Raw genomic sequence first — 13,226 nt, forward strand, 5'->3', positions numbered from 1 at the left:
TTTAAATGAGTTACTGTTAGTGAGGCGTTCCCCATGAATGAAATGATTCATCCGGAAGGCAGATTTCTTTTTTAATGAGGACTATAGCATTCCAAGCTCTCAGTATCTGCATCAATCTCTGGTCGCCTCATACTCTAAATTCTCTAAGTTGCGAGGAGGCCGTACACAAAATGTCTGGTTTTGGGCCATTTCCATAAACAAGAGGATGGGGTTGTGAGAGCTTCACTAAGACAAAGGCTGGAATTCAGCCAGTTCTACTTCAACGCCACGGGAAGGGGCTGGGTTAATTCTCACCTTCACCGCTTGGGCGGTAAACTGGTAAAGCAGTTCGCCCACCCGTTAGAGGACGCACCTGATTTTTATTTCCATCGATTTGAACGGAAATGAAAATCCAGCGGGTCCTGTAATGGGCAGGTGATCCACTCTGCCACTCTACTGCACAAGTGGTGAAGATGAAAATGAATCCCTACATTTCCCAAACCGTTCAGTGGACAATAGCGAAGCACCTGGTCTGTGTTAAGGGACGCTGCCTTCGCCATCAAGTCTTTTACGAAGTCGACCATAATTGTCAAAAACAACATGGGGGTACATTTATTCTGTGTATTAGCTGTAGCAAAATTGTGAACCGGTTTACAATTCTGCTGCACACAACTCAGGAATTCCTCCACTCATGTTGGCACAACACATTGCAAGGTTTGGTAAATGTCCGACAATCAAATCTGATTAAATGCTGATTGATGGAAGGGGGCTCTGCATTTATCACTGAGTTAATCAAGATCAGTTGAAGATATCTTGATACAGTTGTGCTCCAGAACTAGCCGCGCCAGCTGTTCCAGTACAGCTACAACACTGGCATCTATCCGACCAAGTAAGAAGTGTGATGGAATACTTTCCACTTGCCCACTCAATTCATAAAAATAAAGTCAGCAGCTTTCAAGCCTCCTTTTCTTTGTGTCCTCTCTATTGAAATCAGTCTCGGTGTGGCAACCTGCCAGGAACCACAAGCCCTGCTGCTCCCTGCTCTCCAGAAATGTCAGCCCAGTCCTATCCTAACACTAATCCTGCTTAAAAAGTGCCAGTGCTGTTCCCCAATAAGCACTGATCCTGCTTCCCTGAAAATGCAGCTTCTATAGAGAGTGGCATTGACCGTGTAGCGCACACGACTGCAAACAGCCATCGAAAGAGCCGCATAACTGTTTCTGATACTCAAAAAGCCACACACGAGGAATGAAGAGCCTCATGCAGCTAGCGAGCCTTGTGATGACCACCATGAGCTGAATTCATTCCTTGGTGCTTAAAGAGAGAAATTCTGCTTTTATTTATTGCGAAAGAACTGTCATTTCGGTAGGAAGAATAAGGAAGGCTACTTATTCCTTGGAAATCAGGAAACTAAATGGGGTAGAGCAGCAAAGAGATCTGGGAATACAGAGGCATAAATCGTTAAAAGAAGCAACAAAGTTGCTAAGGCCATAAAGTGTGCAAACAAAGTACTGGGGTTAATTTCCAGAAGAATACAATACAAAAGCAGGGAGGCCATGTTAAACTTATATAGAACCTTGGTTAGACCACACGTGGCATACTGTGCACAGTTCTGGTCTCCATACTACAAAAAAGGATATTGAAGCACTGGAAAGAAAGTAGAGAAAAGATTTACAAGGATGTTACCAGAATTGAGAGGACACAACTCAGAGAAGATCGAGCTGGTTGGAGCTAAAATTTGTTTGTGCTGCTGGTCAATAAATTTCACTAACTTCTGGGTGAAAGGATCGACTTGAGTTGGATTGGTGGAGTAACTTGCTTTGGTGATCCTGGAAAAAAACAAATCCAGCCAGTACTAGCTTTAAATGATGCATTTCTTGAAACAATAAGTAGGCCTTTGCACATCACAACTGGGCAGTGTGACCGTACGTCCCCGTTTTCCGGGGACAGTCCCTGGAGGAGGTGCTGTGTCCCCGGGCAAACAGCGTCCCCAGAAGAGTCCCCGGTTCACGAAACTCGTCCCCGAGCCATGGAATGGAATATATGCGTATCGTACTGTTAGACATAATCACAGTTTCAGGTCAGTGGACTGAACAGTGTTACTGTATTATTTATAAACGGTGTCTGAATGCGCTTCAATAGTGTGACGTCACGTCCACAGTAATTATATGCACATCTGTTTTGCATTTGTAGTGTGTACAGGGAGGAGGTCCAGCATCTCGTGAAGTGGTGCGCTGATAACAACCTGGCCCTTAACATCAAGAAAACCAAAGAAATCATTGTGGACTTCAGGAAGTCCAAAGGCGGAAGTCACACCCCCATCCACATCAATGGGGCTGTGGTGGAAAGGGTGGACAGCTTTAAGTTCCTAGGAGTCCACATCACGGAAGACCTCTCCTGGTCACTCAATACCTCCTCTCTGGTGAAGAAGGCCCAGCAGCGCCTATATTTCCTAAGGAGGTTGAAGGGATGTAACCTGTCACCCCTGATCCTCTCTAACTTTTACCGCTGCACAATAGAGAGCATCCTGACGAACTGTATCACAGTATGGTATGGCAGCTGTAGCTATGACCGGAAAGCCCTGCAGCGGGTAGTCAAAACTGCCCAACGCATTACCGGCACCCAGCTACCGACCAGAGCACATATACCAGAAACGCTGTTTACGGAGGTCACGGTCCATCATCAAAGACCCTACCCACCCCAGCCACAGTCTGTTCGCCCTCCTGCCATCTGGGAGACGCTACAGATGCATTCGCACCCGTACGACCAGATTTAGGAACAGCTTCTTTCCCAGGGCTGTCATCCTACTGAACTCCACAAATAAACTCTAAAGCCTGCACATCTGCCAATGCACTTTATTATGGTTATGTTTATGTTAATGTATTACAAGCCAAATGTATGTTGAATGTTTAAATGTCTTAATTTAAATGTACACTCTCGGGAGCCGCAAGCCTACATTTCGTTGTACTGCACTTGTGCACTAACAATGACAATAAAGTTGATTATTATTATTATTATGTGCAACTGTTTAAAATACAGGCTGCCAAAAATATTTTGCCTCGCTACGCCGCACAACCTGCGTTTTCCACCCTGGCTACTTTGCTGTGCCCCACCCTGTGCGTCCCCTGGATTCTGTTTAGAAACTCTGGTCACCCTACAACTGGGTCACTTACTGTGCAGCAAAAACCCTTTGTTGGAGGAACTCAAAGACGGGCACAGCTTTATCAAGGGTGACAGTGTCAGCTGAGTTAGCCTTGAAAATGCAATCTGACAAAATTTCTAAGCTCTTCTTGTGAAGTGGAAATATCTGCCACAGGAGATTGGCAAGGCTTTCGATCAACAGCAACACATCAACAGTGATTTCCCCCCCCCCCTTGCTACCATCTCAATGACACCTTATTACTTTCTCTATAATCAGACTTACTCCGAAATGCGGCAGCCAATTTGCGCACAGCAAGCTCCCACAAACAGCAATGTGATAATGACCAGATAATCTGTTTTAGTGATATTGATTGAGGGATAAATATTGGCCAGGTCACCGGGGAGAGCACCCCTGCTCTTCTTTGAAATAGTGCCGTGGGATCTTTTACATTCACCTGAGAGAGCTGGCGGGGCCTCGGTTTAACATCTCATCCAAAAGACAGCACCTCCGACAGTGCAGCACTCCCTCAGTACTGCAGGAGTGTCAGCTTAGATTTAGACAGTGCAGCACTCCCTCCGTACTGCAGGAGTGTCAGCTTAGATTTAGACAGTGCAGCACTCCCTCAGTACTGCAGGAGTGTCAGCTTAGATTTAGACAGTGCAGCACTCCCTCAGTACTGCAGGAGTGTCAGCTTAGATTTAGACAGTGCAGCACTCCCTCAGTACTGCAGGAATGTCAGCTTAGATTTAGACAGTGCAGCACTCCCTCAGTACTGCAGGAGTGTCAGCTTAGATTTTTTTGCTCAAGACTCTGGAGTGGGACTTGAACCCACAACCTTCTGACAGAGAGGCGAGGGTGCTACCCACTGAGCCACAGCTATACAGCTGAAACCCAGAAGTAGCTGCAGCACATCTGTCAGTGGCTTTTTAACCCAGCTACTGCATTTGCATCGGACTTCCGGGTTTCCTGACCAATTAGCGCAAGCGGGCGTGATCAAATCACAGAAATCACAGAAACCCCACAGTGCAGATAGAGGCCATTTCGGCCCATCGAGCCTGCACCGACACATATCCCACCCGATCCCCGTAACCCCTACACCAACACATATCCCACCCTATCCTTGTAACCCCACGTATTTAATCCCCCTAACACTAAGGGTCAATTTATCATAGCCAATCAACCTAACCCGCACATCTTTGGACTGTGGGAGGAAACCGGAGCACCCGGAGAAAACCCACGCAAACACGGGGAGAATGTGCAAACTCCACACAGACAGTTGCCCGAGGCCGGATTCGAACCCGGGTCTCTGGCGCTGTGAGGCAACAGTGCTAACCACTATGCCACCGTGCTGCCCCATGATGATGACACTCGTGCTCTATTTCAGCTGTGGTATTTAAAGGAACCTTGCAAAGTTGCCAGTTGAAGGATTGTGGAGGTGGTAGAAATAAAGGAAGGAATAAAAGAATGGAGTCTCAACGTACAAAGGCTGCGCCTCGCTTCAGTGATACATCCCTAGACCTGATGCTGCTGCGAGGTGCAAGGGCCCGCAGGGAGATATTATTCCCTGCTAACGGGAGGATGAAGCCAGCCTCAATGACCAAGGCGGCGTCGCTGGAGATTGCAGAAGAAGTCAGCAGCAGGAGTGTGGTTCCACGTTCCTGACTACAGTGCCGGAAGCGCTTTAATGACCTAATGAGGGCAGGAAAGGGGAGTTCAATGACACATTCGACTACATCCTGATGTGCGTGTCACCCCAACCCCCTCACTCTACCTTCCCAAGCCTACTCCTGCACATCACTCCTCACACCAACATACCTTGCAGGTGCACCCATCCCTCTCTGTCTATGTACTTCCCGACATCCCCATCTGACCATCCACCACTGACACTCACCCTCATCTTAATGCAATGTCATGCCTCTCCCTCATTGTCACCCTCAACAGATGCTGTCCATCCATCCGTTCCACCCATTCCATGACTCGCACTCAAAGGTCTCTTGTTTTCCTCCTTGCAGGAGTAGAGAGCACAGAACACCAGGGAGAGGCAGAGATCCGGAGGTGGCCCTCCAGTCATCACCACGCTGACAGCTGCAGAGGAGGAGGCTGGCAATTTGAGATGGGGGCCTCCCAGTTACCTGGTGACAGAATTAAATATCACACAGCCACATGGCATACAACAGTCACTCATGTTGACTTGATGTCAGCAGCCAGTGAAACATGATCATGTGCACAGTGGTAACTTAAAACATTCTTAGCATGGCAGTTCTAATTCATGTCTCAAACTACTTTGAGTCTGTAACAATGTAGAAGAACTCCAACTTGGTGCAAAGTGCTCAGGTAGTCATTGGTTAACCTGAAAACTTTTTAACCTTTTAATATGGATTCTTTTTAATGTTAGGCGAAAACAAGATTGCTGCCTGTGTTCCCATAACATTAAAAATTAGCCAACCGAGGAGAGGACCTCAGTGCAAGTCGCTGCTGGTGGTATAACTCAGGTCTGCTGGTTGTATATCACACTCAGAGTAGTATCTGTAGCATAACAGCATTCTAAGGGAATAGCCTGTTGTTAGATCAAAACATATCTCCTTTCAGGTCAAGTCAACTCTGACCAGTTGCTGTGTTTCATAACCTACTATTTACCTTAGCGTTCTAGCTGCTTCGCAATTTATGGCACTGTAGACTCATCTAGGACTTTAAACCGTGTGCAACTGTGGTTCAACTGTAAACTAATATAAAAAGAGAATTTAAAAAAAAAGTGTTTATGGGATGTGGGTGTTGCTGGCGAGGCCAGCATTTATGCCCATCCCTAATTGCCCTCGAGAAGGTGGTGGTGAGCCGCCTTCTTGAACCGCTGCAGTTCGTGTGGTGAAGGTACTCCCACAGTGCTGCTAGGGAGGGAGTTCCAGGATTTTGACCCAGCGACGATGAAGGATCAGCGATATATTTCTAAGTCAGGATGGTGTGTGACTTGGAGGGGAGCTTGGAGGTGGTGGTGTTTCCATGCGCCTGCTGCCCTTGTCCTTCTAGGTGGAAGAGGTCGCGGGTTTGGGAGGTGCTGCCGAAGAAGCCTTGGCGAGTTGCTGCAGTGCATCTTGTAAATGGTACACACTGCAACCACAGTACGCCAGTGGTGGAGGGAGTGAATGCTTAAGAATGGGAGGAATACAAAGTAGGTCTGTCACCATCCGAAAAGAGAAAAAAATGTCCAACATTTTATGTGCAGAATCTTCTTCTATCCAAAACGGTAACCCATTTTTCTCATTTTAGATCTTGACAGACATACTGCTAAACTGTTTTTAATTCAACTTTCCAATGCTTGTGGTTTTTTCCTCTTGATGTACATCATAAACTGCACCCCCATTATGGCTCCTTTAAGAAAATGTTTTTGCCAGATATCGACTGTTTGGGGAAAGGAAGGGGGATCAAAGATAACCACAATCAGAAGATATAAACTGGATAGTGTAAAAAAGTTACCATTCATCATATTCTCTAGGAAAGCCTAAGAAGGATGCTTTCTGTTGTAACTTTATGGATTGCTGCCAAAGCGTTTTGCCAAAAGGCTTTATCTTGGAACGAACCCAAAACAAATTATGGGCAATTTTTTTCTCTATAATTCTTACAGTACCACAGAGATTGCTTCCAAATACAGTTCAGCAAAATCAGCTAGGTTAAAATTGTATGTCTCGTTAAGGTACATCTCGTTAAGGTACATGTACATAATAGGAAAATTGTGTTTCGCATCTCTTCCTATCCCCGGTTTTGAGATTTGCCATTGTAAGTTCTTTGCATATACTGTGCTGCTAAAATGATTGTTTTGGGAGGGCTTGCTTTCTTAAGGACATCAACAATGACTACATACAAGCTGGACATTCTCTTGATTTGAATCTTAAAGTTTGAGGGCAATTATGCATTCCAACCATCTGTCAGAGGAGCCAGGGGGCAGTGCTGGCTGATCCATTCTCCAGTCACCTCCTGCCTCTGATTTTCCCTATTATGGGAGACAGATTAGAGGGACTAGGTAGAATGTTGTAGATAAGAAGTGTCACAATAAGGAGTCTACTGGAGGCCCACCATAGCCTAGTTCACTGGGCCCCAGATATTTGGAATTGGTGACATCTTTGGCTTCTAGATAAGCTTGGTGCCAAGTCCTAGTGGTGAAGCATCCCCTCCTTCTATGGATAACAAGAAAAATCTAGCCTGGAGGTTATGCCAAAGTACCTTTAACAAAGGACTCGAAAATTGAAGTTTTTTTTGAAAAAGGAGATGCCATCATTCTAAGGGTTTATGAACCCCTTACAAGAGTTAAAATGGCTAACGTGGTAAGGAGAGATGTCGGAGCAAGGCTTATAGGATTCAAGGTAGAGTACGGAGTGGACTAGACCACATCCAGATTGCCACTGCTAATCTAAAAGGCAATGGCAATTATTGGAGTTGATTCATACTCTCTGGGGCTGTTCTAAAACTAAACAGTTCCGGAAAAAATATGCCAAATGCCCTATTGAAAAATCTTAAAGTCGGTTTGACTTTCTCCACCCAAGTAATTTAGAAAGCTGGGAGTCTGATCACGATTCTAACAGCCACAACCAAAATAAAGATTCTCAGGAAATAATAACTCAGTGGTTGTGAATGGAGAGCTCTGGCTGTAGTATGACGCAGCTGTGAAACAACATGGGCCAGTTCCAAGTCAAAGGTGCGACTTTGAAGCAACATGGAATCCCTCCTTGGAAGCACTCAAAACCGCCACTAAGAACAAAATGGACTGTATATTAAAGAAACGCTTAAAAAAAAAAGCCACTGATGTAAAGGCAACATGGTTCAAAATGTACAGCACAGCATCCGATGGTAATATAGAACATACGCTGACAACAATTTGAATGCAATAATCAAAAAACATTTCAGTGTAATAAATATATCAATTGTGAATCCATTATGCTATCAGGATTGTATCTTTGGAAACTTCAAGGAGCGTGTAACTTCTAGGAAACAACAGAACAAAAATCACCCAGAACACAAGCGAAAATGTGTTATTGAGCTTATTGACTGGGCACTTGAAAAGAAATAGAAATACATATCTTTTTGCATCTGGACACCAATACACTTCAATCTGTTTTAGCTCAATAGGTGCCCAATCAGGATAGGGTCAACGTCACCACCATCAATCATCAGAGGGAAAATATACTGCTGTTGTCTTTATATGCTATGAATTACGATATTGTATTCTGATGTATTGCCTGGGTTTTATTGAAGCAAAAAAGTCTAATGAGTTTATTTTGTGCAGTTTTGAACTCAAATCCCAGGAATTAAAAATACATTAAAAAAGGGCAAAGGGACAAAGCAGGCTTGATTGATTGTATTGTACTACTAAATTGTTTTGGATTATTCTGTTGCACTTTATGGTGTGATGATCATTTTTAAAATCTGGTTTTGTTCATCCCTGGGGATACTGCCAACAAGTCAGTCAGCGAGCTATCTCATTGAGCAGTCAATGTTGCATTTGAAAGCCACAACAACATATTGACCTGACCACCAAAGAAGCAACCAAATAGCTTTTGTGGACATCTTGAGCCTCAACTGCCTCAAATATCCTCAAAGGTTAATTTGAGCAATGAAAATTTCACTTCCAGAATGGATTGTGAAACCACCACCACAGAATAACAAAATCTTACAGCACAGGAGGCGGCCATTCGGCCCATCGTGGCTGTGCCGGCTCTTTGAGAGCTATCCAATTGGACCCACACACCTGCTCTTCTGACTCAGAGGCACGAGTGCTACCCACTGAGCCACAGCTGACACTACAAGGAGAAAAATCCCAGCTTCCCTAGTCTCTCCACATAACTAAAGATTCTCATCCCTGGTACAATTCTAGTAAATCTCCTCTGCACCCTCTCCAGGGCCTTGCCATCCTTTCTAAAGTGTGGTGCCCAGAATTGGACACAATACTCCAGCTGAGGCCCTTATGCTTTCTTTTTTATAAACAGCCTTCTCAACTAGTCCTGCCACCTTCAAAGATTTGTGTTTATTTGAACCCCCAGGTTTCCCTGTTCCTGCACCCCTTTAAAATTGTGCCATTTAGTTCACATTGCCTCTCCTGATTCTTCCTTCCAAAGTGCATCACTTCATACTTCTCTGCATTAAATTTCATCTGCCATGTGTCTGCCCATTTCACCAGTCTGTCAATGTCCCCCAGAAGCCAATATATACTGAGCACTATTTACAGGTCTTTTGGCTAAAAAGGGTTCATTTGCCATTAGGCAAAGTGAGAGAACTTCATCAGAGAAACTCGTTGCCTAATATCTTATTTTGTGCATTGTACACTGTGTGGAATTTTAAGTTAGCATTTTTACCTTTTTTTCCATGGATGTTTCCCATTCTATGAGCATCAAAGACATGCAGTGCAATGCTGGTTGGTATTTAGAGAAAAGCAGTATGCAGCAGTGTACTCCTGTTGGAGCACCACTATGTTTACTGGAAATCATTTGCTATGGATTACAGAGAAATTTCATGTACACATTAGTTGCACTGTTCCAGTCAACCCGATCCTGATACGCAACACTGTTGAGTCACTGGCATATTGAACCTTGGACGGGTCAACCTTGAGAACAACTGTTTTTAAAGTTATCAGCTTTATTGAGAGGGTACAGCTATTTATAATTCCAGATAAGGAAACTGCAGTGGAAATGTACTGCGATGGAAAGTGGTGTTGGCTAACTCAGCTTTTATAGTATGTTTCAATTGCTCAATGACGACAGGTGTGTAATGATAGCAGCTTCCTTATAGACTATGTAATTAAATTTTTTTTAAATAAATGTCTTCAGAACGGTATAGGCTGCTTGAAGAGTAAATTAACCTCGAATCTCATCAGTCATCTGCATGTTTGGCTATTAAACTTGTACAGCATCACTGTGCAAACATGCTAGTTCCATATTTAATCACTTAATAACTGTGTGAGAAATTAGCTCTTCATCACTGTTTTCTGTCATTAACTATGTCGGGGAAGAGAGAAATGGAGGGGAAAGAATGAATATTGTAAAGTGTCATCAAAATCAAAGCAAGTCAAATAAGATAGTATGAAGCAGAGAGAATAGAAAATTGCAGACCGTGCAATTTTAAGATATGTAAAAATGTTATTGCAATCTTAATGTTAAAGTTCAACTTCAAATTTTTGGGCCTGATTGTACATTAAATATGAAGGAACAACAAACAAAAGTACTTCCAATTTAAATCTTAGGCTAAAGTGTCAACTTGGTTCAGTGGCAGCACTTTCAACTCGGAGTTAGAATTTTGTCAGTTAAAGTCACACCTCAGTGCAGTACTGAAGGAGTGCTGCACTGTTGGAAGTGCTAGGCTTTGGCCCTGGTTTACTGGTTAGGTGGACATTAAAGATCTTGTGGTACAATGTTAAAAAAGAGCAAGGAATTCTTGTGGGTGGTGGCCAACATTCTTCCCCAAATCCACACCACCAAAACAGAAAAAAACTGGTCACTCACTTCACTGCAGTTTATGGCATTTTGCTGTGTGCAAAATGGCTGCTATATTTGCTTTCATAATGTGCTCCGAAATGTTTCTAAAGAGATGTGATAAACTGCAACATAAATGCAAGCCTTTCGTTTAAACAAAACGAAAGCAGCTAGAGCTTTATTGTATGAATTCAACTGCACATAAATCAATCTCAAATATTCTCGCCCATCATGCATCAAGCCAAAGCCGAAAGGGCATTAGTCTTTCATTGAGCACAGTGGAGCTGATCGAAAGTTATTTTAATGTAATGAAAAAATCATTAACCGTAAACTAATTTTATATGGTTTAAATACTGCGGCCATAACGGTCTGAGGCTGGGTATTTTGCAGCGAGTGACTCACTTCCTGACTCCCCAAAGCCTTTCCACCATCCACAAGACACAATTCAGGAGTGTGATGGAATACCCTCCACTTGCCTGCATGTGTGCAGCTTAAACAATACCCAAGAAACTCAACACCATCCAGGACAAAGCAGCCAGCTTGATTGGCACCCCATCCACCACCTTAAACATTCACTCCCTCCACCACTGGCACACCGTGGCTGCAGTGTGCACCATGTACAAGATGCACTGCAGCAACTTGCCAAGGCTTCTTCGACAGCACCTCCCAAACCCGTGACCTCTACCACCTAGAAGGACAAGGGCAGCAGGCGCATGGGAACACCACCACCTCTAAGTTCCCCTCCAAGTCACTGACCATCCTGACTTGGAAGTATATCGCCGTTCCTTCATCATCGCTGGGTCAAAATCCTGGAACTCCCTCCCTAACAGCACTGTGGGAGTACCTTCACCACATGGACTGCAGCGGTTCAAGAAGGTGGCTCACCACCACCTTCTCAAGGGCAATTAGAGATGGGCAATAAATGCTGGCCCTGCCAGTGACGCCCACATCCCAGGAACAAATTTTAAAAAACTGTTTGCTGGGGGCGGGAGGAGAAGGAAATAGACAATACTGAATATTTAGAAAGTAGCTAAAGAATCAGCAACTCAGGGGTCATTGGTGATGGTATGTTCCTCTTGTCGCTTCAATTTTTACACCTATTCACACCACAGCCTTTCTGCATCCACGATAACCTCATTGACAATGTAGCATCCTACACCCGTCTCGGGTTAGGGGGGGTTTCAGGGTTTAGGAGTTGGGGTTTCAAAGATATGGGGATGGTGAGCGCGGTGAATTGTGCGAGATCTGAGCTGACAACCTCTGCGGTGCCTGCAGAAACCATCATTTAGCATCAAACCCAATGCACAGCGGAGTCGGTGGAAGGTTATTTTAATGTGTCCTTAAAATATTAAAATGTATGTAATTAGGGTGCTAGGGTTTGGCAGTGAGCGTTGAGCTGACATCTGCGCAGTTAGCTCTGCAGAATCTGCTGTTGACATTGCCGTTGTCTTATTTTTTTAAAACAGAAAAGCACAATTAGGTAGAGACATAACGAAGTGATCCATTAAATATTCCAGAAAAAAAATTGGCGCTTTGTTAATTCACCAACTGTTAAAATGCGATGTAAGATTTGGGAGATTTAAAAAGGGGGAATAAAAGAGAATCCCGTTATTTATCATTGCCGGCTGAGAATGAATCGGCAGACGGTGCGTTGTCACTGCTACATAACAAGTCCCAATACAAAGGTTGGGTCAGGCTCGCCTTGAAGACAGAAACTTTAAACCCCCGCAAAACGCGTTTTTTGGAAATTGACCTTCTCCGATCCAATCAGCCAAGTATTTATTTTGCAGATCCATCCTCTATCAGCAAGTCCTTCAGCGGACCAAAACAAAACAGCCGAGAGATCCGGTTGGAATCTTTTTTTTAAAATGACCTTAACTGGAGCTTAATTTAAAAACAAAGACATTAAAAAAAAATAATCCCCCCCTCCCTCCCAGCAGGTATCACACACTTACCCGTATTCAAAGGAGGAGCCTGTGTGAAATCGCAGTGTTTGGAAAGAGAGAGAGAATAAAACACTGGGGTATTAAAAGGTGGCCCCGATTGCTGCAGCCCTGTCAGGCTCCTGAGGTGTCAGTGAAAATGTTAGTGAATGTTTTCAGGAAGCAGGTTTCTAGGAAACTGACAATCAATGGGAGGGGTTTCCTTTGTGACGCCAGCAAGAACGCAACCAATAGTGAGCCCGGCTTTATTCGGAGGCAGGGGACTGGCGAGTGTGGAGCTCGAGGGGTTTGATCGCCCAATCTGCTGCCAGCTGAGCTCAGTCACACTGGCTGCAGCGTTTCCTACTCGTGACTTACTATCCTCTCGATATCGGTTCTGGTTCTTGACGCATCCCACTTGAAGCGCAGCTGCATCTGCTTAAATGGGTTTGCAATCTGCCTCACTCTTTTTGCTTACGTCAAACGGATTCAGTGGTAGCCTTCAAAAGGGAACTGGATAAATACTTGAAGGATAAACAATTGCAGGGGTATGGGGAAAGACCAGGGGGAGCGGGACTAACTGGATTGCTCTTCGGAAGAGCCAACGCAGACACGCTGGGCCGAATGGCCTCCTTCGGTGCTGCACGATTCTATGATCTCACAACACAGAGAACCATCGAAGTTTACAGTATCTGTGTGGGTTCTTTCCTGCAGCAATCCAAAACTAAT

At 44.4% G+C, this 13,226-nt stretch overlaps 1 protein-coding gene across 2 annotated transcripts in view; it reads right to left on the reverse strand.

The window, feature by feature from the left end:
- The window catches only part of LOC147101089 (phosphoethanolamine/phosphocholine phosphatase-like), a 52,555-nt gene that overhangs the window by 23,496 nt on the left and 15,833 nt on the right, over positions 1-13,226 (reverse strand). The window contains exon 1 of one of the 2 annotated variants that reach the window (XM_085966271.1): positions 12,531-12,837. The exons of the other annotated variant lie outside the window; for it this stretch is intronic. The gene's annotated coding sequence lies outside the window, so the exon portion shown is untranslated. Of the gene's footprint in view, positions 1-12,530; positions 12,838-13,226 lie in introns of those variants that run through there. 2 annotated transcript variants of the gene reach the window in all.

This window comes from Somniosus microcephalus, chromosome 24 (assembly GCF_052327205.1).
Source record: "Somniosus microcephalus isolate GS21.2 chromosome 24, FLI_Smic_1.0, whole genome shotgun sequence".
Classification (NCBI taxonomy): domain Eukaryota; kingdom Metazoa; phylum Chordata; class Chondrichthyes; order Squaliformes; family Somniosidae; genus Somniosus; species Somniosus microcephalus.